Below are 25,848 nucleotides of genomic sequence, written 5' to 3'. Positions count from 1 at the left end.
GATCGAAGTCTCCACTGCACTTAGTCTAACACTCACGTGTGTGTGCTTCACTGGTCCAGCATGCCCAACGTATTGTAAACCATTCACCCCGGTGAGCTGAAAAACATCTCATCACCATATATAGGCAACCCAGTGCATGATTATTTTTATCAGTTTCAGCTCGTGCGGATGGAATGCTTGTTGTCTCTTTTTCCATTCTCATGTTTTCTTTTCTTTACCCCGTTCCTATCAGATACACGTGTAGTAAATGCATGCACACACACACGCACACACGCACGTGCGCGCACACACACACACACGCACACACACACACACACACGCACACACACACACACACACACGCACACACACACGCACACACACACACTCTTTCTCTCACTTTCTGTCTCACACACACACACACACACACACACACACCACACACACACACACACTCTTTCTCTCACTTTCTGTCTCACACACACACACACGCACACACACACACTCTTTCTCTCACTTTCTGTCTCACACACACACACACACACACACACACACACGCACACACACACGCACACACACACACTCTTTCTCTCACTTTCTGTCTCACACACACACACACACACACACACACACGCACACACACACGCACACACACACACTCTTTCTCTCACTTTCTGTCTCACACACACACACACACACACACACACACACACGCACACACACGCACACAAACACACTCTTTCTCTCACTTTCTGTCTTACACACACACACACACACACACACACACACACACACACACACACACCAGATATTGCTTGCAGATTCTCCTGGGTCTCCACAGTGAAGTAATAACAGGCTCTAGTGGTACTCACTACACCGACTATCAGTAGGTCCACAAAAAGTGAAATGGAAGCAAGCCTAAATACCTTACATTTAGTGATAATTCACTTAAAATGCGCTTTTTTTTTTGTTTGTTTTTTTGTACAAAGCAAAATTATCTAACACCATTGGCAGTTAATTTGGCTTATTTTAACCTAAAAAGAGGCTTAATACAAGTAATTTATCTTATTTCAAAATATTGTTCTAGATATTTTACCTTAATATGACGATTAAGGTCAAATATGTTGAAATAAGATAAATAATGTGCTTTTTGCAGTGCATATACAGGCTTCATGTAACTATAGGATACATGAACTAGAGTAACAGCGTATACTCACCTGACACAACATTAACATCATCTCAGTTATATGTCCACATACAAAATATTGCTGCATTGTTCTGGGCGGACCGAGTGAAGAGCCAGGGCGCCAGTTAGACAGAGGAGACTTCAAAGACTGGTAGAGTATGATTGAAAATGGCCAGGACAAAAGAAAAGCAACAATATTTATATTAACTGCTGAGGTACTGTTAAACACAGTACATGTCGTGGGACGGCAAACTGTTTGTGTGTGTGTGTGTGTGTGTGCTCACATGTGCGTGTGTGAGCGTACGTGCTTGAGTGTGTATAAAGAGGGCTGAAATTAAAGCACCGGCGGCTATAGTGAGGTAGGAAAGAGCAGAGTGGTGGGCGGGACTGTGATTGGGCAGAGTCGGGCCCTGCGTGGACAGACATCCTGAGGAAGAGCAGAGTGTGAGGAGCTGATAAGACCAGCGGAGGGAAAGGACTGTTTACGTTGTAACGGACGCCTTTGAGTCGCACTGCTCCTGAGACACACAGGCTAATGGAAACACTGAACTAAAGAGAGAGAGAGAGAAAGGGAGAGGGGGGAGATGGAGAAAGAGAGAGAGAGTGGAAGGGGGACAGATAGAGAGATACCCTTGTTGACCCATGACTGACAGGCATTAGAACATGACACAAACACAAACTAGCCTTCTGTTGTCCTGCCAAATGGTTATCTTGTCTGTCTACCCCCTCCAGTACTGTCTGTCTACCCCCTCTAGTACTGTCTGTCTACCCCCCCCCCAGTACTACTGTCTGTCTATCTACCCCCTCCAGTACTAGTGTGTGTCTACCCCCTCCAGTACTAGCGTCTGTCTACCCCCTCCAGTACTGTCTGTCTACCCCCTCCAGTACTACTGTTGTCTGTCTACCCCCTCTAGTACTGTCTATCTACCCTCTCCAGTACTACTGTCTGTCTACTCCCTCTAGTACTACTGTTGTCTGTCTACTCCCTCTAGTACTACTGTTGTCTGTCTACCCCCCTCTAGTACTACTGTTCTCTGTCTACCCCCTCTAATACTACTGTTGTCTGTCTACCCCCTCCAGTACTGTCTGTCTACCCCCTCCAGTACTAATGTTGTCTATCTACCCCCTCCAGTACTACTGTTGTCTATCTACCCCCTCCAGTACTGTCTGTCTACCCCCTCCAGTACTGTCTGTCTACCCCCTCCAGTACTGTCTATCTAGCCCCTCCAGTACTGTATGTCTACCCCCTTCAGACCTACTGTCTGTCTACCCCCTCCAGTACTAGTGTCTGTCTACCCTCACCAGTACTACTGTCTGTCTACTCCCTCTAGTACTACTGTCTATCTACCCCCTCCAGTACTGTCTGTCTACCTGCTCCAGTACTGTCTGTCTACCCCCTCCAGTACTAGTGTCTGTCTACCCCCTCCAGTACTGTCTGTCTACCCCCTCCAGTACCCCCTCCAGTACTGTCTGTCTACCCCCACCAGTACTGTCTGTCTACCCCCTCCAGTACTGTCTGTCTACCCCCTCCAGTACTACTGTCTGTCTACCCCCTCCAGTACTACTGTCTGTCTACCCCCTCCACAATAATAATAATAATAATAATTTTCATCCTAAGGAATTCAAACTGTTCTCTCTCTCCTCCTGTGTCTGTCTTCAACATACTGTGCAGGCAGGAAGGGAAGCAGGGAAGCCCTCTAGTTAAAATGGAACAGAACAGTTATGACAGGAAACAGAGAGAGCTGGAAGGATTTTTTTCTCTGTTCTTTTCAATCCCCTTTTCTCTTATGCACACGTCCTTGTTGTCATTCACTTTTTCTGTCGATTTTCCCACATTTAGTTCTCTCTCAATGCCTTTCTTATAAAAAGAATGTAGGCCTGGATCTATTCACTTAATTTCTCACTCCCTCCCTTCCTCCATCTGTCCTCTGTCTGTTTCTCACACTCACTCGCTCTTTCATCCTGTTTCCTCCACAGCCCTTCTCCCATCCTACCAGTCTTCAGCAGTGTCAGTGTAGGGCATGTGTCTGATGACAAAGTGCTCCAGACAGCCATGATGCCATTGATTTAGTCAGCGTGGGTTGTTGCTTGGTGATTGTGGATCTCTGCTTTAGTCTGCCCATCCATGTGTCTCTCTCGGTCTGTCTGTCTGGGGCTCATAGCTTTGGCTCTTGCAACACCAGGATAGTGGGTTCGATTCCCAGGCCCAGCCATTTGTCAAATGTATGAACACATGACTGTAAGTCACTTTGGATAAAAGTGTCTGCTGAAATTACATATATTATATTATTCTCTCTTTGGATCTCTCGCTCTCTCTCTCTCTCTGTCTCCCCACCCTCTCCCCCTCTGTTTCCTTCACTCTGTCTAGGCGGGAGACTAAACAGCCTCTGCTGTCGCTAATCGCAAAAGCCAGAAGTCAGAGTCATGGCCAGCAGACACACAGATCACTGGAGGAGGACAGTAAAGCCTGGGTAGAGGGCCTGTGGCATGTAGAATGTAGCTCAGCTCATTATCATATCAAGATGACTGTGTAACCTGAGGGGTACTGTTCACGTTCGTGAAGGGGCATCATGCTACAGTAGGTTCAAGCCCCTGACGAAAGCAGTTAACCTTGCCTCAGCAAATAATGAGCTCAACAAATGGGCCATTTTTCAGCCATACTCTACATTATTGTCAACATAATCAGGCATTCTAGACCTCTGTCTCCTGGCATGGGTTAGGAAAAGGAAGTTACTCGCTCTCGTGTGTGTGTGTGTGTGTGTGTGTGTGTGTGTGTGTGTGTGTGTGTGTGTGTGTGTGTGTGTGTGTGTGTGTGTGTGTGTGTGTGTGTGTGTGTGTGTGTGTTGTGTGTGTGTGTGTGTGTGTGTGTGTGTGTGTGTGTGTGTGTGTTGAAATATTTCCCAGGAATCTCTACTTACATAACCACTAAGAAAAATGTACAGCATAATGGATAGAGGAAGCAGGGATGTCAAGAAGGTTCATTTGGTTTCTGCTACTTACGATGCAATCCAATTATATAATAATGCTCGCTGCTCACGTTTTACAATTTGACAGAAATCTGTATCTGTCATGGTAGGATTAGTGTTGTGTCACAGGGCCATATGGTTTTACAGGCCAGATCTCACTGCCTTACTGCAGCAGAGTCTCTGCTGTTGTAGATTATAAGACGTGCTTACAGAACAACAAGAGCTGCCTTTATCTGCCCAAAGGGAGTCCGAGCTGTGTTTGCGTAAGGTTTTTTTCACCAAAAAAACAACAACCGCCAGGACATACATCTTTGTCATGCACACCAACAGATGAAAAGCACCGCTTTTAAACTCTACCACATTGAGAAAGACTCGGGGGATATGCCTAATTGCTGATAACAATGAAAATAGCTTTGTAAGTAAATAAACTGTTCGTCTTGGGAACGTTTGGGTAGTTTACTTTGGTACAAATCCAGCGCCTTCTAAACTAGAAGAATGTAACCTATTATCCGTTACTCCTATAGAGTTTGTCTGATTGCCTCTCTTGGCTCTCCCTTCACCTCTGGTTTGTAGAGGAGAGGAGAGTATCCCTGACTGTTTCTCAAGGCCTGAGACTGTCATGTGGACAAGATCTGGTCTGCAGACAGTCACTCTACTGGACGTCTGAATGACATACAGTGCCTTGCGAAAGTATTCGGCCCCCTTGAACTTTGCGACCTTTTGCCACATTTCAGGCTTCAAACATAAAGATATAAAACTGTATTTTTTTGTGAAGAATCAACAACAAGTGGGACACAATCATGAAGTGGAACGACATGTATTGGATATTTCAAACTTTTTTAACAAATCAAAAACTGAAAAATTGGGTGTGCAAAATTATTCAGCCCCCTTAAGTTAATACTTTGTAGCGCCACCTTTTTCTGCGATTACAGCTGTAAGTCACTTGGGGTATGTCTCTATCAGTTTTGCACATCAAGAGACTGAAATGTTTTCCCATTCCTCCTTGCAAAACAGCTCGAGCTCAGTGAGGTTGGATGGAGAGCATTTGTGAACAACAGTTTTCAGTTCTTTCCACAGATTCTCGATTGGATTCAGGTCTGGACTTTGACTTGGCCATTCTAACACCTGGATATGTTTATTTTTGAACCATTCCATTGTAGATTTTGCTTTATGTTTTGGATCATTGTCTTGTTGGAAGACAAATCTCCGTCCCAGTCTCAGGTCTTTTGCAGACTCCATCAGGTTTTCTTCCAGAATGGTCCTGTATTTGGCTCCATCCATCTTCCCATCAATTTTAACCATCTTCCCTGTCCCTGCTGAAGAAAAGCAGGCCCAAACCATGATGCTGCCACCACCATGTTTGACAGTGGGAATGGTGTGTTCAGCTGTGTTGCTTTTACGCCAAACATAACGTTTTGCATTGTTGCCAAAAAGTTCAATTTTGGTTTCATCTGACCAGAGCACCTTCTTCCACATGTTTGGTGTGTCTCCCAGGTGGCTTGTGGCAAACTTTAAACAACACTTTTTATGGATATCTTTAAGAAATGGCTTTCTTCTTGCCACTCTTCCATAAAGGCCAGATTTGTGCAATATACGACTGATTGTTGTCCTATGGACAGAGTCTCCCACCTCAGCTGTAGATCTCTGCAGTTCATCCAGAGTGATCATGGGCCTCTTGGCTGCATCTCTGATCAGTCTTCTCCTTGTATGAGCTGAAAGTTTAGAGGGACGGCCAGGTCTTGGTAGATTTGCAGTGGTCTGATACTCCTTCCATTTCAATATTATCGCTTGCACAGTGCTCCTTGGGATGTTTAAAGCTTGGGAAATCTTTTTGTATCCAAATCCGGCTTTAAACTTCTTCACAACAGTATCTCGGACCTGCCTGGTGTGTTCCTTGTTCTTCATGATGCTCTCTGCGCTTTTAACGGACCTCTGAGACTATCACAGTGCAGGTGCATTTATACGGAGACTTGTTACACACAGGTGGATTGTATTTATCATCATTAGTCATTTAGGTCAACATTGGATCATTCAGAGATCCTCACTGAACTTCTGGAGAGAGTTTGCTGCACTGAAAGTAAAGGGGCTGAATAATTTTGCACGCCCAATTTTTCAGTTTTTGATTTGTTAAAAAAGTTTGAAATATCCAATAAATGTCGTTCCACTTCATGATTGTGTCCCACTTGTTGTTGATTCTTCACAAAAAAATACAGTTTTACATCTTTATGTTTGAAGCCTGAAATGTGGCAAAAGGTCGCAAAGTTCAAGGGGGCTGAATACTTTTGCAAGGCACTGTATTCCCCAGCGCCCGACTCTCCTACCCCCTCTAGCCACTCCTGCCTCTCTACCCTACCTCACCAGCCACTACTCCTGCCTCTCCGTGCCTCTCATCCTACGTGGATTTGTAGTCAGGCCCCTGATCCACTCCCTTAGGGAGTGCGCTAAGCATAGCGAAACACAAAGCGCATCACAGGATATTGGATAGGCGTGAAGAATGGGGCCGGGCGAGCTGGGAAGATAAAGTTGCCCACCACAGTCTGTTGTTTATGTGTGATGTATTCCACAGGGTCACACAGAGAGAAGTGGGAGGCTGAACATGCCCCTCGACACAAAGAGGAAAGGAGGAGTGGGGGAGGAAAAAAGGGGAGAGAAGACTCAATCTAAGGAAAGGAAAAGAGCACAATAGAGGAGAGAGGAAAGGAGCAAAGAATGAAAAAGAGGAGGGGAGAAAACAGAAGAGGAAAAGGGGGTAGAATAATAAGAGAAATAGAAGGAGGAGAGAAGTTGGACCATCCCCTATGGGCTTGTATGAGTCATTCATAATCACATTCACTAGGAGTAGGGTGGTTTGGCTCCCCTAGATGATGGTCCGTCAGTTAGTCAGCTACGTTCTGAGAACCATATGTTTCTTAGAGTGTGGTTGTCCTATGGTTATTTTGCATACAACCTTATCACAACTTTCTGGGAATGGTGCAGGATAGTTGCTTCCCACTGGGCACAAACTGGTTGAATCACATTGTTTCCATGTCATTTCAATTAAATTGCGTTGATTTGAAGTCTGTGCCCAGTAGGTTGGCTTTGGAACATTCTTAGTACAAAATGTTTTTCTTTGTATTTTATTATTTTAACAGAACGCCCATTAACATCGATGGGACTCTAGTGGAGCGAGTCGAGAGTTTCAAGTTCCTTGGTGTCCAAATCACCAACAAACTATCATGGTCCAAACATACCAAGACAGAGGCCACGACAAAACCTTTTCCCCCTCAAGAGACTGAAAAGATTTGGCATGGGCCCGCAGATCCTCAAAAGGTTCTACAGCTGCACCATTGAAAGGATCCTTATCGGGTTGCATCACCGCCTGGTATGGCAACTGCTCGGCATCTGACCGTAAGGCGCTACAGAGGGTAGTGCGAACGTCCCATTACATCACTGGGGCCAAGCTTCCTGCCAGGACCCAGGACCTATTTAATAGGCGGTGTCAGAGGAAAGCCCATAAAATTGTCAGAGACTCCAGGACCCCAAGTTATAGACTGTTTTCTCTGCTACTGCATGGCAAGCGGTACCGAAGCACCAAGTCTAGGACCAAAAGGCTCCTCAACAGCTTCTACTCCCAAGCCATTAGACTGCTGAACAATTCATAAAAATCACCACACGGACAATTTACATTGACATACCCCACCGCTCTTGTACATTGCTGCGACTCGCTTTTTGTTTGTTACCTTGTGAGCACAGGTTACAGTAAATTAGAAGGTTTGCAGCCAAGGGGTGGAGAGCATCTGTAAAGCCTACAGGGGAGCGAACATGTATAGAAAACACACATAGTTGCCAAAGCTACAAAATGAGATCTAAAAATAACTAGGTAAGATAGTAAAGTGAGAGAGCGGTGTGGAGCCTTTCTCGCTTTCCTTCCACAAATAACTCGACAGAACGGTCTTTGCTCCGGTGACAGTATTAGTTTTGCCGAGGTGATCACCACTAACACGACAGCCACTTACAGCTGCCACTGAGAAACAAGGGAAGACTGAAGTACTAACACTAATTGCTATTTGCCTCTCAGAGGTGAAGAGCACATCTCCCTGTACTAATTGCTGATTGCCAAGGAGCGGAGAAACCACTCCACCTCCAAAACAGCCACCAAAACATGTGTCATGACTGACCACGAAAATCCAAATAGGTCAGATCACGTGTGCAATGAATAACTTCAATCAGACCCCCATTCACCTGAAGGTAGAAGATCCAGACCTGTGCTCTCAAAATTCATCAAAGCAATGTGCATTTTCCCGCTGAAACTCTAACACTTTCAAAAGCGAATACTGGAACGATATTTCGAACGTAGAACGTGGGTAATGGTCAGAGGCAATCTATAGAACACTAATGTCATTTTGTTTGTTATTTTGTGATGTCATTAAAAATGTTATTAACAGAAACACTTTCATAATTTTTCATATTACATGCTCAACTCATAGTATGAAAACCTTAGCTATGTTAGTGTGTGTACTTTCCAAGTTACAGTATTTCCTTAAGGAAGGGATGCGATTTGAGAAGCTATAAGAGATAATTGTTTTCCATAACTTTGCACAGTGAGTAATCACCGCCCCAAAGTGAGGTCAGGGAGCGTGCCAGCCATCCGGAACCGCCCCTTTTGAGCAAAAGGTATAAATCATGGGTTACGAATTAACACATGGAACCAGAAAAAGTGTGAAGTGGCAGCTACATGTTTAAAGTGGTTTGAACTTTGAATCTCAATCCAAGGTGGAGACGATAAAATCACCTCCCGGACGATCACTGGTACGGCAAATTAGCTGTCTTAAGTAAGGTGGCTTTGAAAGCGAATTTAAGTAGGACCATCCTGTTGCTCTGCTCAAAGCATCGTATTTTGCTACTCTTATCACCCCACTGGGGAACCATCAATATGACTGGCTAGCCTATCTTCAAAGAAGCATCTTCAAGAGCGAATGGAAGAAAAATAAACTATGTAGTTCTGTTCAGGACTACACAACAAGTCACCTGATACCAGACAATGACGAAGAAGGACAACAGTAGAAGAATTGTTGTAACCATTTCGGACAATCAGAGCCTTACACCCGTGCCGCGAAAAGGCCCAACCCCCTTTCCAAGGCTGCCCCTTCACCGAGAGATCCCCAGCGAACCCAGGCATTTCACGTAAATCCATTCACGATTTCTTGCTCAAACGGGCGGAGGTATATGGAGTATATGGTTATTGTAGGTGAGAGTAATTTCTGAAAGTGGCAATGTTGTGTCCCTGTTCCTATCGCTCCCTCTCCATCTCTTCTTTAACAAGCATCCATGTTGTTGTCATTCCTCTAGGGACATGCTTTCAGCGTATCACGTCTCCTGTCAATAACCGGTGCAGTGTGTGTGTGTTTATCCTGTGTTCCCATTTAATTAGTTAGTAAATAAACAATTAAACCAATTTGTGTAGTACTGAATCATAAGTAAGGCTCTGGTTGTCTCAGATGCAAGGAGGTTACGACTGTTCAGAATGATGATATGATACGAGGTTATGATTAATAAGTTGACTGTTTATAGATGTGATAGGTAAATACCTTTTAGAGTTTAAGATGGTAACTCTTTAAAGAACCGCTCTCGTGGTTCCCCAGATCCTAGAGTTAAGTGTTGCATGATTAATTTAATAAAACAATTACACATAGTTAGTTGATTCAATAAATAACAGTCTTCAGATTCATGTCAAAGTCAAGTCACGACACAAGTCACAAATTGCCCTGCCCCTTGAGCCTGTTTTATGTGTCAACAATCAGCTGCAAGTTATGAGCAGTCAGAAGTTCACACACCAAGTAGGTTTCTGGAAAGACAGGCAGCTCTTAAAGTAGATGGCCCTAGCTGGCAAAAATACTATTAGACAGTCAAAACTAAAGACAAAAAATATACTTATCACTCCTGGAGATATCAGGAGACCTCTAGCTATAGAATGATGCTAGCTTGCCAACTGTACTGCTGCTAAGAGAAATTTAATCAGCTAGTTAACTTCATATTAGCTTGTTATCTTGATGTGGGCCTACTTATCATTGTAAATGAAAAACTCGTGCTCCAAATGCATTTGTAGATAACAGCAATGGAAGGCAGTGAAAGGATTTTATGCTCCAGCTGTCAGAAAAGGGAGTAGGTGTACTAGTTAGATGGGGAAGGTTGTGGGATGACATTATGCAAATATTCTCCAGTTTTAGTCCCTAGAGAGAAACACTATGAAGAGAGACAGACATAATAGTCAGGGCTGTCTAACTAATAAAATGAAGCCCGTTTTTTTGTGATGTCTGTCCTCAGATATGGAGAGCTGTGAAAGCCTGTCTGCAGCTGGTTTCGGTCCCAGTGAAGGTCCCAAAAGACTGCTGGCACAACCTTGTATGCCACGGGTTGTATGTGTTCTTACACTACATGGCCAAAAGTATGTGAACGGCCCTTGAAATTAGTGGATTCGGCTATTTCACCCACCCGTTGCTGACAGGTGTATAAAATCGAGCACACACCTATGCAATATCCATAGACAAACCTTGGCAGTAGAATGGCCTGTATTGAATAGCTCAGTGACTTTCAACATGGTACCGTCATTTACAGTTTAAACTTTATTTATCTAAGAAAGTCAGCTAAGAACAAATTTACAATGACGACCTACCCAGGACGAATTGTGAACTGCCCTATGGAACTCCCAATCACAGCCTGGAATTGAACCAGGGACTGTAGTGTCACCTCTTGCACTGAGATGCAGTGTCTTAGACCGCTGAGCCACTCGGGAGCCCAACTTTCCAACAAGTCAGTTCGTCAAATTTCTGCCCTGCTACAGCTGCCCGGTCAACTGTAAAAGTGTTGCTATTGCGAAGTGGAAACATTTAGGAGCAACAACGGTTCAGCCGCGAAGTGGTAGGTCACACAAGCTCACAGCCGAGTGCTGAAGCGCGTAGCGCATAACAATCGTCTGTCCTTGGTTATAACACTCTCTACCGAGTTCCAAACTGCCTCTGGAAGCAACATCAGCACAAGAAGTGTTCGTCAGCAACTTCCTGAAATGGGTTTCCATGGCCGAGCAGCCGCACACAAGCCTAAGATCACCATGCACAATGCCAAGCGTCAGCTGGAGTGATGTAAAGCTCGCTGCCATTGGACTCTGGAGCAGTGAAAACACGTTCTCTGGAGTGATGAATCACGCTTCAATCAAATCTTGGTTTGGCGGATGCCAGGAGAACGCTACCTGCCCCAATGCATAGCACCAACTGTAAAGATTGGTGGAGGAGGAATAATGGTCTTGGGCTGTTTTCATGATTCGGGCTAGGCCCCTTAGTTCCAGTGGATGGAAAATCTTAAAGTTACAGCACACAGTGACATTCTAAACTTTGTGGCAACAGTTTGGGGGAGTTTCAGCATGACAATGCCCCTGTGCACAAAGTGAGGTCCATACAAAAATGGTTTGTCGAGATTTGTGTGGAAGAACTTGACTGGCCTGCACAGAGCCTCGACCTTAATTACTCAATCAAACACCTTTGGGATGAATTGGAACGACGACTGTGCCCGACCTCACTAATGCTCTTGTGGCTGGATGGAAGCAGGTCCCTGCAGCAATGTACCAACATTTAGTGGAAAGCCTTCCCAGAAAAATAAAGGCTGTTATAGCAGCAAAGGGGGGACCAACTCCATATTAATGCCCATGATTTGAGATGTTCGACGAGCAGGTGATGCCGAAACATTGGCAAATACCCATTAAATTGCTGGGAGTGTGCGACTTCCTTTATTTTGATAGTTTATAGTTTATTCGCCGTTAGTCAGCACCTCCACCCAAACTATTATTCTAGGTATGCGCCAACTCATGTTTTTTTATCGACGAGCAGGTGTCCACATACTTTTGGTCATGTGTATTTTAGCAAATGTTGTACACAACAGCACAGTTAAGTCACACAATGTAGGCTACAAACGTATTACAACTGTATCACGCCAATCCTTCTCCTGGAGGGATGCTGGGTGTGCAGGCTTCTGTTCCAGCCCAGCACTAACACACCTGATTCAACTTATCAAACCTAATGAGTTGATAATACTGTGTATTATTGCTGGTCTGGAATAGAAGTGTGCTCACCAAGTAGATCAGGGAGGGGAGCAAGGTTGGTCACCTCTGGTATGGACTTTTTTGTTCACCCAAAATGATGCTTTGGTAATAATAGCCTTCTTACTAAGATGTCTAAGATTCACAAACAAGTTACATTATTTGTACATTTGGAAATTATTTTTGGATTCATTCAATGTTGATTCATTGAAGTTAAGTGTTTAAGCTTGTTTTAATTGTTAACTTAAAAACATTTCAAGATGAACTAGGGTCAATGTTCATTCACCACAGATCACAACCCTGCAATAAAAAGACGCAAAAGGGGATCTGTCTCTAATTTGTCTGTGGTTTCTGTGTTGCTTTCTCAAGTGAACATGACATTTTTGTCCCGTTGTGAGCTCTCCAATCGGTTTTATTTGATTGTCACTCTGTCTCAGGGTATCAGCCATGTGGACCCAGTTTGCAGCTTATCAAAATGGTATGCATCACCAATGTGGCCATAGTCCTACAGTATGATGATGAATTAACTGGCCTGATGGGCATGTGCAATCAATGTGCCCCTTGTCATTGTACATCTGCAGCAGAAAATAGCTAAACTCACACATCCTTTGCATGTTGATGCTAGCTATATGTTCTCATTTAAAATTATACCAGTAGATAATGTATATGAGGCTAACCATCAGACATTTTCAACATGATTTTTCTGACATTGTTTTGTGCAAATCCAACCCTTGTGTTCTAGGTACAGTACCATACATGAAAACAAGGAGCTGGCAATTTGTAGGCTAATTAAAAAGTATATTAAAAAGGGAAATAATGTGGCATGGGAGCCTCGTTTATTTGCTGAGAATATTTTAGAATACAGAGACAAAAACTAATTTTAGAATACAGAGACAAAAACAGGTCAATTGCATGGAGGAGGATTGCAGAGATGTTGGTGTTGATTATGGGTAAAAGGAGATTTGCACAACAATGTTTGCAAGTCAAAGCCACAATTTCCTTTACCCGTTCATGTGCATGTAGGCCAATGTATTTTGCAGGGAGTGAGCTATAATCATCAATGTCATGACACCAGTATAATGAAAGAGCCATAAGCTATAATATATGAAAATCATAATGTTAAGATACCATCATCCAATTGGTAGCATATTACATGGGAAAGGCATGCTTAGTGTATCATTTACAATGTTAAAATTAGTGTTACTGGTGATTTCTAATCCTTTGTTGACTTTGATCATAGTTTTGAGGTCTAGGTTGCTTGATGTTCACAGCTAGCTAGCAGCACAAGCAAACTTGTTCTCTCTTCATCCGCCATCAACGCCAACAATCTCTGCAATCCTCCTCCATGCCACTAAGCTGATGTATCCTAGCAAAGCAAAATCATAACGATTTGGAAAACCAGACACAGCGATGATTGGTTTTAAACTCCGTCTTCTTGTTCGACGAGGTTTAATGGCGATTGGCATCCAATAAATGTTGCATTACCGTCACCTACTAGACTGGGGTGCAACTCTCTTATACTTTGCTTGAAAAAAATAAAATAAACAAATACCCTACCATCTAACACTACACTCACCATTTTTTTTATTTTATAATAATAAAAAATAACACCAACCTACTCCACTATTTAAATCTATTTAGTCCTACTTCAGGCCTACAGCCTGAAAGGATGGGACACCACCACTTAACACACCCTGTAACTCTTCTGATGTCAAGTCTTTCACACCCAAATACCTCTCTACAGCTGCCGCCACAACCTCAATTTTCAGCGACTTACCTTCCATCCCTGCAGTACAGTTGATAACCATTGCTATAAATCCAATCTTACTGAAACATATATCACTTGTTGGCCTATCCCTCTGTACTGGTACAGATCTACTACTCACACCCCTCCTCTCAGGATCCCTCCCCCTTGATCCTTCTCCTTCTACTTTCTTCACGGCCTCAGCATATGACAACTTCTCTGACCCTGGAAACCTCAACCTGCCTCTCTCGCACGGGACATTTCTGATTCCCAGTCACATGGGCACCCCTACAATTAACACATTCCACTACTTTCCCCAATGCTACACATTCCTTTGTCTCATGCCCTTCTGCACACTTCTCACACCTAGGAATCTCCTGCCACATAAGTTTAACACCTGTAGCAACGTAATGTATTTGGCACAAAAGCTCGTACACGATAACTTATATATCTTAACATCACTTTGTCGGGCAAAGACTCAACATCAAAATTCAAAAGAACAGACAACGACTCTTCTGTTTCATCACTCACGCCACCCTGTCTGCGTCAATTATCACACGACCACTTCTGGATACCCTCACCGATTCCACTGCACCCAACTCTGTTTTCACCCACCCTGAAACCACAAATGGATCAGCCAAAAGGCAAGGGTCCACTTTTCTCAAACACTTCACTCCTACTGTCACAGACTCATCTTTATCCTGAACCTCGGTGCAAGCCTCGGGCTCCCGAGAACTTCACCACACCTACCACCTCCGACACTTCACCCTCATTCACTTCCATTTCTCCTCCTGTCTTCAGCTCACTCTGCTTACACTTTTTACCATTGTTCTTTCACAAACCATCTCCCTTTTCCCGCCATTTTTAACCGACTCAAGTTCACCCTCTTCCTCCCTCTCTCTCTAAGACCTCCTCTGCCTCCCCTTTTCCCTCCATTCCTCCTCTGTATTCCAAGTATACGTCTCCTTGCGATAATACTGCACTTCTCCTGACATACATCTTGTTCTTGCCTTCTCAAGGGACCCCATTTAACCGGCTGTCAGAATCTCGTAAAATCAGCAGGAACCCCTTGGGACACAGCTCAACAGTGCATCCCACTTCTAAAGCAGCTGCTTCGCCTCTATGTTCTTCTTTGTCAGTAGCTACCGCAAAGCTTTTCCACTTTTCCATCGTTCTTTTTGAGCTCACTTCCAGCTCTTGGCTCCATGTTTTTTTGGAACTATATTTCACGAACGGAAGATTTTCAAGTAAATATTTGCTCCTCACCTGATTGGACAACGGCAGCGGTGGGCGCGTGCAATTTGCGTAAGCTCTACTTTATCGCCCCGCTAGCAGGGTTCGCACCACTCACCTTTCCACAATCTCCTGTGCATTACTCCTCCTCATGCTCCCGTTGACAACGAATGTGGGCCGAACTTCGTCTGGGGGATTCAGAAGTGGCGGAAACCCAGTGTGTATGTCATTGTCAAGTTCATAGAACTTCGGCGATACATTGATCCATGAAAGACAGACAATGTGATTCTTCACTAGCTCCACCTTCGTGTCCACGTTCCAGGAGTCAACAGACCACAACTTCACGCAAACAGTGCAGAACAATGCCCTCTTATTAACAGCTGGAATGTTAATGTGGCCCCCCGCAAACATTGGGAACCCTCAGTGGTCAATGTGTGATACAGTAGGACCCTCAGGCCAGGCGTGAAGCAAAAGTCATTCCACTCCCTAAGAATAGTAAAGCCCCCTTTACTGACTCAGAGCCGACCAATCAGCCTGTTACCAACCCTTAGTAAACATTTGGGGAAAAAATGTGTTTTACGTGGTACAATGCTATTTTACAGTAAACAAATTGACAACGGATGTTCAGCACGCTTATAGGGAAGGACATTCAACAAGCACAGCACTTACACAAATAACTGATGATTAGCTGAGAAAAAAATGTATGATAAAAAGATTGCGGGGGCTGTTTTGTTAGACTTCAGTGCGGCTTTTGACATTATCGATCAGTCTGCTGCTGGAAAAACATATGCGTTATGGCTTTACAGACAGTATTGAAGTAACAAATGTTTATTAAATCGAACAAGGGCAGGCAAAGGTACACAGGCAGGCTCAGGGTCAGGGTCAGGCAGAGGTCGGTAATCCAGAGTAGTGGGGCAAAGGTACACAGGCAGGCTCAGGGTCAGGTCAGGGCAGGCAGAGGTCGGTAATCCAGAGTAGTGGGGCAAAGGTACAGGACGGCAGGCTCAGGGTCAGGGCAGGCAGAGGTCGGTAATCCAGAGTAGTGGGGCAAAGGTACAGGACGGGAGGCAGGCTCAGGGTCAGGGCAGGCAGAGGTCGGTAATCCAGAGTAGTGGGGCAAAGGTACAGGACGGGAGGCAGGCTCAGGGTCAGGGCAGGCAGAGGTTGGTAATCCAGAGTAGTGGGGCAAAGGTACAGGATGGGAGGCAGGCTCAGGGTCAGGGCAGGCAGAGGTCGGTAATCCAGAGTAGTGGGGCAAAGGTACAGGACGGCAGGCAGGCTTAGGGTCAGGTCAGGCAGAGATCAAAACCAGAAAACCTAGAAAAACAGGAACTATAGACAAGACAGGCGCAAGGCAAAAAAACGCTGGTAGGTTTGATGAACAAAACTAACTGGCAACAGACAAGTAGAGAACACAGGTATAAATACACAGGGAATAATGGGGAAGATGGGCAACACCTGGAGGGGGGTGGAGACAAGCACAAAGACAGGTGAAACAGATCAGGGCGTGACAGTGTCTATGTATGCGGATGACTTAACACTTTCAGAATGGGTGGCAAGGAATAAGTTAGTCCTAAATATAAAAGAAAAAAACAAAAAGCATTGTATTCGGGACAAATCATTCACTAAACCCTAAACCTCAACTAAAGCCTGTAATGAATAATGTGGAAATTGAGCAAGCTGCTTGGAGTAAACCCGGACTATAAACTGTAATGGTCAAAACATATTGATACACCAGTAGCTAAGATGGGGAGACGTCTGTCCATTATAATGCAGCACTATCAACAAGGCAGGTCCCACAGGCCTTAGTTTTGTCGCACCTGGACTACTGTTCAGTCTTGTGGAGGGACTTGGGAAAATTGCAATTGGCTCAGAACAGGGTAGCACAGCTGGCCCTTGGATGTACACAGAGAGATAACATTGATCATATGCATGTCAATCTCTCCTGGCTCAAAGTGGAGGCGAGATTGACTTCATCACTACTTGTATTTGTGAGAGGTATTGACATGTTGAATGCACCGAGCTGCCTGTTTGAACTACTGGCACACAGCTCGGACACCCATGCATACCCCACATGACATGCCACCAGAGGTCTCTTCACAGCCCCCAAGTCCAGAACAGACTATGGGATGCACACAGTACTACATAGAGCCATGACTACTAGGAACTCTATTCCACATTATGTAACTCATGCAAGTAGAAAAATTAGATTTAAAAATACACCTTATGGAACAGTGGAGACAGTGAAGAGACACAAAAACAGGGACAGACACATGCATACACACACTATAACATACGCACTATACACACACATACACATGGATTTTGTGTTGTAGATATGTGGTATTAGAGTAGTGGCCTGAGGGCACACATTTAACGTGTTGTGAAATCTGTTGTGAACGTATTGTAATGTTTTCAAAATTGTATAACTGCCTTCATTTAGCTGGACCCCAGGAAGAGTAGCTGCTGCCTTGGCAGAAGCTTATGGGGATCCATAATAAAAAGAAAATACAAATGACTGGCTGGAGAGGAGGTGGGCCACACATGGGTCATATAACCACATTTTTCATTATACGTTCTGAACCATCAGTTAACGTTTCAATCAACTAGATATAACTTGGCAATCAACTTCTTTGGCGTAACAGCTTCTTTCAGTATTTTGTCTATGCTAGGTGCCTTACGTTCATCCAAATTCTGTTGGTAATTGAATGCGATTTCCGAGTTTTAGGAACTTCAAGAAATCGGTCTTGGATAATCCAAATCTTTCTTGTAGTTGATTGAATGATAATAAATATCCATTACAGTACACATGTTCAAAATTCATGACGCCACGTTGGAACCAGGACTTGAAGGTGTTATCATTAACCTTTCCACGCATGAGTTCTAAATATCTCTTAACAGTCATCTGCATACAATGATATCACATGTTCATCACCAATCTCTATGCCCCAGATTGAGCTATGAATTATTGATTCTAGGGGTTCTGCGGCTAAAGAAAATAAATAACCAGACAAAGTGCATCCCTGTCGCGTCCCTGTTGATAACTTGAATGATTCAGAGATCTGTCCATTTGTTCGTAAAGATGCTTTGGAGGGTTTGTATAATAGCTCAATCCAGGAAATAAAAACCGGACCAAAAACAAACGTTTTTAAGACAGCCACCGAATATGCCCATTCCACTCAGCATGTATTGATACTGCCACTTTTGGAGCGTTGAAGTCCTTGGTATGATGGTCTATACTCTTTTCTGAGTACATCACCAGATTTTCAGGCTCCATCTCATCTCAGCCCCCCGCACATTGACACATTGACTCTGTACCGGTACCCCCTGTATATAGCCCCACTATTATTATTTACTGCTGCTCTTTAATTATTTGTTATTCTTATCTCTTACTTTTTTTGGGGGGGGATTTTCTTAACTGCATTGTTGGTTAAGGGCTTGTAACTAAGCATTTCACTGTTGTAACTAAGGTCTACACCTTAGCGCATGTGACAAATACAATTTTATTTGAGTGTGCTTCATTCTATGGCTACAGGACTCCTGATATCTCCAGGAGTGATACGTAAAATTGTTGTATTTGTCTGTTGTCTAGTACTTTCTTTTTGCTAGACAGGGCCATCTACTTTAAGTCCTGCCTGTCTTCCCAGTAGCCTATTTGGTTTGTGAAATGCTGACTGCTATGAACTTGCAGATGATTGTTCACACATCAACCAGGATTAAGGGACAGGGCAGTTTGTGATTGTTGTTGTTTTGGTCATCAGTGGCTGTCTTGGAGGGGGAGTGGTTTCTCTTCTCCTAGGCAATTAGTACTTGGAGGTGTGCTCCTCACCTTTGCAAGGCAATGAGCAATTAGTGTTAGTACTTCTGTCTCCCCGGTTTTCTCAGAGGCCGCTGTTAGCGGCGGTCTCGTGACAAAAATAAAACCGTCGCAGAAACAAAGACGGTTCCACCGAGTTATTTGAGGAAGGAAAGAGAGGAAGGCTCTTCACCATTCTCTTGCTTAAGTATCTTACCTAATTATTTTTAGAGCTCGTTTGTAACTTTGGCAACTATGTCTTTGTTTTCTATACCTGTTTGTTCCTCTCCCTGTAGGCTTTGCAGATGCTCCCCACCCCTTGGCTGCAACCCTCCTAATTTAGTGTACCCTGCGCGCACACACCCATGTGAAATTCCTGGTCTCTGGCAGCTGGGAACTGCCGATCTGCGGTAAAAATGCAGAGTTCACCTCAGCCTATGCTGCCCTTCAGTCCATTGACTTTTTGGCCATGATGGAGACATGGATCACACCCAGAGAACATTGCTACTCCAGCTGCTCTCTCTTCATCTGACTCTGAGTGAAGATGTCAGTTGCTGAAATCTTTGATCCGACTTTCACGGGCTCTAACAGCTGCCAAGCCACATTACCTGTCCATGGTGCTGATATGTCTATGCGTCCTTGGGGACACACTTTGTGATGGCATTTGTGTACCTTCGGGTTTATCCCAATGAAGTTGCAACACTCATGGCACTGATGGCCGAACATTTGTTGTAGGAAAGGTATGCAGCTCGCTTGAGCGCACACACGCTTGCATGAACGCCATAAATTGTCAGCACCCCCTATGCGTCGACCAAGCTACCCCCTTTAGCTCCTCCAGAGAAAACCTCCTAGCACCACCACTGAGTCTAGTATACCAGCATGATATTATTTTGGCTATAAAATATTACACTAATGACTTATAACACATTTCCACTCACCCTTACAGCCTCTTCCTCCCCTCCCCTCTCTTCCCGCACCCTCTTCCTCAGTAATGAGTAGAATATGTTTGGCAACAGTCTTTCCCACTGAGAACCATTATCTCTGCCATGGCTTTGAAGTTCTTTCTCCTCTTTCTTTGCTTCCCTTTTTAAAATGATCAGCCCTTTCTGACTCGCCCTCAGCCAAACTGATCTGAAACTAACAACCGCTTTGGTCTTTATTGCATCACATTGCTGCTGAAGTGGAATATGTTAATGTAGGAAGGAAGAAAAATGAACGGTTTCTCTGAGGAAAATAGATTGTCAACTCTTTTGCTGGTGGGAGTAATCCATCACGTAGTAATATCACTGGGGTGTCTTTTTTGGTAAATGGTGCAATGAGGTACTGATGGAATGAACTCCTGATTGGCCTGGCTGAGGCGAAGGCTGATGTATAAATACGACACATTCATCTGTAAGTGCCAGCCGGCCTGACAAATGAACGGCTGCTTTATGACATTACCCAAACAATGTTTAGTTTTACCATGAATTGCTCAATGTATTAACGACCCTTTCCAGGAAGGGGACATCAAATTCCAACGTTTACAAAGTGATTGATCGGGATGTCAAGCCATGAAACGATTTTAAAAGTTGTAAATGTTTTTAATGAACACAACTCAAGTCTCTCTTTTTTTACATTTTTTTTAAATCTCTGTCTCTGTGAATACATGTAGACACGGGGTCATCAGTTTGATTGCATCTGCTTCACGGAGAAGACATTTTTCTCTGGTTAAGCACAGTGTTTGAAGAAGACTTCAACATAGCAACATGTAGGACTACTGTCACCATTACGGAACCATTTCATTTTGTTAGTGCTGCCGCTGGTCTCCGCCAATTTGTAACACTACACAGAGACGTCTCAGTCTAAACCATTAGACAAACACATGCAGTACATCTGCGGTAGGTCTCCAGTAGGTCATGTCATTTCTGTATCATGGGAGTCTATACGAATATATGTTTGATATAACTAAATACAGAGGCAAGAACAAGTATATGTGAAGCCTTTGGAATTACCTGGATTTCTGCATAAATTGGTCATCAAATTTGATCGGCTCTTCATCTAAGTCACGACAATAGACAAACATAGTGTGCTTAAACTAATAACACACAAATTGTTGTATTCAATATAGACAATAACAATACATAATTTAAACATTTACATTTAGGTTGGAAAAAGTGTGTGAACCCCTTGGCTAATGACTTTTCCAAAAGCTATTTGGAGTCAGGAGTCAGCTAACCTGGAGTCCAGTCAATGAGACGAGATTGGAAATGTTGGTTAGAGCTGCCTTGCCCTATAAAAAAAACTCGCAAAATGTGAGTTTGCTATTCACAAGAAGCATTGCCTGATGTGAACCATGCCTCGAGCAAAAAAGATCTCAGAAGACCTACGATTAAGAATTGTTGACTTGCATAAAGCCGAAAAGGGTTACAAAAGTATCTCTAAAAGCCTTGATGTTCATCAGTCCACAGCAATACAAATTGTCTATAAATGGAGGAAGTTCAGCACTGTTGCTACTCTCCCTAGAAGTGTCCGCGCAGCAAAGATGACTGCAAGAGCACAGTGCAGAATGCTCAATGAAGTTAAGAAGAATCCTAGAGTGTCAGCTAAAGACTTACAGAAATCTCTGGAACATGCTAACGTCTCCTTTGACGAGTCTACGATACGTAAAACACTAAACAAGAATGGTGTTCATGGGAGGACACCGCGGAATAATCCACTGCTGTCGGAAAAAAATATTGCTGCACTTCTGAAATTTGCAAAAGTGCACCTCGATGATCTACAGGGCTATATTCTGTGGACAGATGAAACTACAGTTGAGTTGTTTGGAAGGAACACACAAACTATGTGTGGAGAAAAAAAGGCACAGCACAGCACACCAACATCAAAACTTCATCCTAACTGTAAAGTATGGTGGAGGGAGCATCATGGTTTGGGGCTGCTTTGCTGCCACTGGGCCTGGACAGCTTGCTATCGTTGACGGAAAAATTAAGTCCCAAGTTTATCAAGACATTTTGCAGGAGAATGTTAGGCTATCTGTCCGCCAATTGAAACTCAACAGAAGTAGGGTGATGCAACAGGACAACGACCCAAAACACGGAAGTAAATCAACAACAGAATGGCTTCAACAGAAGAAAATGCCTTCTGGAGTGGCACAGTCAAGAGTCCTGACCTCAACCCGATTGAGATGCTGTGGCATGACCTCAAGAGAGCAGTTCACACCAGACATCCCAAGAATATAGCTGAACTGAAGCAATTTTGTAAAGAGGAATGGTCCAAAATTCCTCATGACCGTTGTGCAGGTCTGATCCGCAACTACAGAAAATGTTTGGTTGAGGTTATTGCTGCCAAAGGAGGGTCAAACAGTTATTAAATCCAAGGGTTCACATACTTTTCCCACCCTGCACTGTGAATGTATACACGGTGTGTTCATTAAAGACATGACGTATAATTGTTTGTGTGTTATTAGTTTAAGCAGACTGTGTTTGTCTATTGTTGTGACCTAGATGAAGTTCAGATCACATTTTATGACCAATTCATGCCGAAATCCAGGCATTTCCAAAGGGTTCACATACTTTTTCTTGCAACTGTATGTTACATGATGTGAAGCTGCTCAGGGAATACATGAGTGATGAGGTCTGGCGCTGTCACCTGCAGAGTACTCTGTCACCCTTCCCTTCTGTTCTCTCTCACAGTCACTCACATACATTCCCTCTGACCCACTGCTAGCACACTGTCTTTCTGGCAACCTCCCCTCTCTTTCCCTGGCAAAGGGACAGTAGTTTTTGTTGTCTGTCTGTCTCTGTCTGTCTGTCTGTCTGTCTGTCTGTCTGTCTCTCTCACTCTCTCCCTACTGTTTGCTCTGCCTTGTGTTTTATCGTGGCTCCTCTTTCCCAGCATTGAGTGCCACTGCCCATCACCACTACACAGCCTCTACGGTTCCTCTCAACAGTACAGAGACAGATACAATTTGTACAGCTGGGGAGAGTTTAGACTGGCCCTGAATCAGCCAACATCTCCTGGACTCATTATAACAGGGAAGTGTTTCTGGCAACAATTTGCATGCTGCTTTATCTGCACTATGTAGAGAGATACTCTACGACTGTAGTGGCTGCTACTTTAGATGTAAGTACTCACACGCACGTGTCACTCAAAGGCATGATGCACAAAAGCACACACACACACACTCAACAACATACTCAAACACAGTGGCGACCCGTCATTTAGGGCAATTAAATAAGGCCTATTTTGCATGGAATTCTGGCATTAATTCCTGTCACATATCAGTTTAGCAAACAATGTAAAAAATGAACGATTCCTTGAATTGATAAAGCATCATACAAAATTGGTCTATTTCTTTGAGTAAGGCGGCTCTGAAATGCAGCTGTTTCGGTGTTTTAGCTCAGTGCTTTCTGTGGTGGAGGGGCAGCCAGCGAAAGCACAGAGCAAAGGCATTGTTCATCTTCTCTGGTTGCGCCATGACTGACTCTGTTCTGTCACTCATGGGGACACTACTTTACCGCAGAATCTACGAGAGAGATAGGCATGCCATAGATTTATACAGCCATCCAAGAAGGCTCAATGGTCATTGGCCGCATATAAAAATGACTTCAAATCACCTTATATCTCCCGTAGCTTTGATTGGACTCATCATGTCAACATCATATTTTCACATTCTTAGCTAGCTAGCTAGATTAGCAGTCATCATCCTGAATCACGTCAGGAATCTACTGGCAAATCCTTTTCAACCCTTGTCATATGAAGATGAATTAGAGATAAAACGTCTTGGTGCTCAATCGCCCATAAACATTTACACGTGTCAGAAATCGCAAATTCAACAATAAGTGGTTTGGAAGAAGTCAGTGGCTAACCGTGAGTGTCGCCAAGCAATACCTATTTGCTTCGCCTGCCTGCTATTTGGTGGAGAGGGTGTGTGGTCCAAATCTGGGTATAAGGATTTGAAAACATCTGTCTGTAAGGGTCTCAAAACATGGGAATTGTGCTGTTAAACTCGGATTACTGGGAAAATCAAACATGGTGGCTCAGCTAGACATGGCAAATAGACCATCACAACCAAAAAAAGATGGAGAAAAATAGGCAGGTTCTTGCCAGAATTATAGCATGCGTTAAATTGTGTGGCTGAACGAATAGCTAGGCATACAAACTACGTCCATCTCAGCTCGCTCATGTCTTCATGGAAATTACAGCTGGCCTCTTATCCTCTCATCGTTAGAATAATTTGTGTCACTGTTTTTCTTACTCTGTGTTTTTATAGTTAGCGTTTGTGCTTTTCTCCACGAAGAGGGGATACTATATGATGTTGTTGGGTCTGTAACCACGTTTGTCGGTGACAGTCTCTTCCCATTCAAATATTTTTGTTCAACAAAAAGTTCAGTAATAGGCCGATGTCATTTCAGTTCATATCGCAAGAGATGTTTCTGTTTGCGCAAAAAAAAGAGCCTTTTGTGCGTCGATATGTTGTCTATAAAAGTGAATCCGTGTGATTGTATTTCCCTTCCTTTTTTAGACCGCATAATGAAAATACTTCTAATGGTAGGCTAAGTGCTGAGTCCGCCTCTCTCTCTCTCTCTCTCTGTCTGTGGTGACTTAAAGAAGAGTAAAGTTAAGGCCTCAACATCTTGCTGAATTTATCTGAACTAACATCTATCTGAATTTCCGCCGCTGTCCATTTCAAAAGTGCTGAACGAACAAGCCTACCTCGTCACAGCTCTTTTGCCTGCACTTGCTTATACTTAGAGCTACATGCTTAATGGCATAAGAACAAATATTATGAATTTACTGAACATAAAATGTAATAATGTTTGTGTATGGTTCAAAAGTCAACACTCATCGTGTCAACATTCATTGTTATTGAAGGACAATGCGGTGCTTATCGAGTTACAGAAATCCACAAGGAGTCCGTAAAAAAACAAACACATTTATTTAAGCAAGTCAGCCATATCAGCTATGGTTTGTAAATGAGGCAGAAAGAAACTGTTTGGCTGCCAGACAAGGCTCCGCTGATAGCCAGGTGTGGCGGTGGTAAGGATTCACTCCGTGGTGCTGAAAGGAAAGCAACACTGTCGGAAGAGCTTTATGTGGACCCTAACAGTTTGTGGGCACCGTTATAGTGCATTTGATGTATTGTTTATCGTTGTGTTGTGGCTTCGCTGGCATCCATAAAAAGGAATGGTTGAGTTTTAGATTGACATGCTAAAATCGCCACTGCTAACATTACAAGAGTGTGGTTGTTTTTCTGTTAGAATGATGGTAGTGTGGGAGGATGGGGGCAAATGTTCAAACATTATGCCTTTATTGTGATTCTGATTGACTATACAGTTTAAGTGATAAACTGTGAAAATGTAAATGATGCAGTATGGGTGGACAGATGGAAGTGTGATGCCATTATTCCCAAGGACAGTTCACATTATCTCTCTCTGATTCTGCAAGGGGAAGAAAGGCAGATACTGAGGCAAAGGAAGAGTATTCCCAGTGCAGGGGAGAGATATCTCTCTCTCTCTCTTCTCTTCCACCTCACTCTTTTCTCCTCTCCTGGAAGAAATTACACACAACCCAAGGGTTCACACACACACACACACACACACACACACACACACACACACACACACACACACACACACACACACACACACACACACACACACACACACACACACACACACACACACAGCACAGCACAGCACAGCACAGTCAGTCCCTGGGGAGTGTGTGGTTAGACACCGGGTCCTCTGGTGAGGGTGTCTGTTAATTATCTACTGCAGGGTGGTCACATGACCAGACAGCCTCTCTCTCTCCCCCCCACAGATGGGTCTCCTCTGAGCTGCTTACGTTACACACAAAACACACTGAGAAACAGGCAGACACACTGGGAAACACACA

General features: G+C 43.8%; 1 protein-coding gene across 2 annotated transcripts in view; it reads right to left on the bottom strand.

Moving 5' to 3' along the window:
- Window positions 1-25,848, bottom strand: part of LOC110521810 (KN motif and ankyrin repeat domain-containing protein 4) — a 93,962-nt gene that overhangs the window by 37,620 nt on the left and 30,494 nt on the right. The window contains exon 1 of one of the 2 annotated variants that reach the window (XM_036969481.1): window positions 1,197-1,424. The exons of the other annotated variant lie outside the window; for it this stretch is intronic. The gene's annotated coding sequence lies outside the window, so the exon portion shown is untranslated. Of the gene's footprint in view, window positions 1-1,196; window positions 1,425-25,848 lie in introns of those variants that run through there. 2 annotated transcript variants of the gene reach the window in all.

This window comes from Oncorhynchus mykiss, chromosome 30, assembly GCF_013265735.2.
Source record: "Oncorhynchus mykiss isolate Arlee chromosome 30, USDA_OmykA_1.1, whole genome shotgun sequence".
NCBI lineage: Eukaryota > Metazoa > Chordata > Actinopteri > Salmoniformes > Salmonidae > Oncorhynchus > Oncorhynchus mykiss.
Note: the sequence above shows the minus strand (reverse complement) of the source record. Positions and strands in the feature narration are given on the sequence as shown.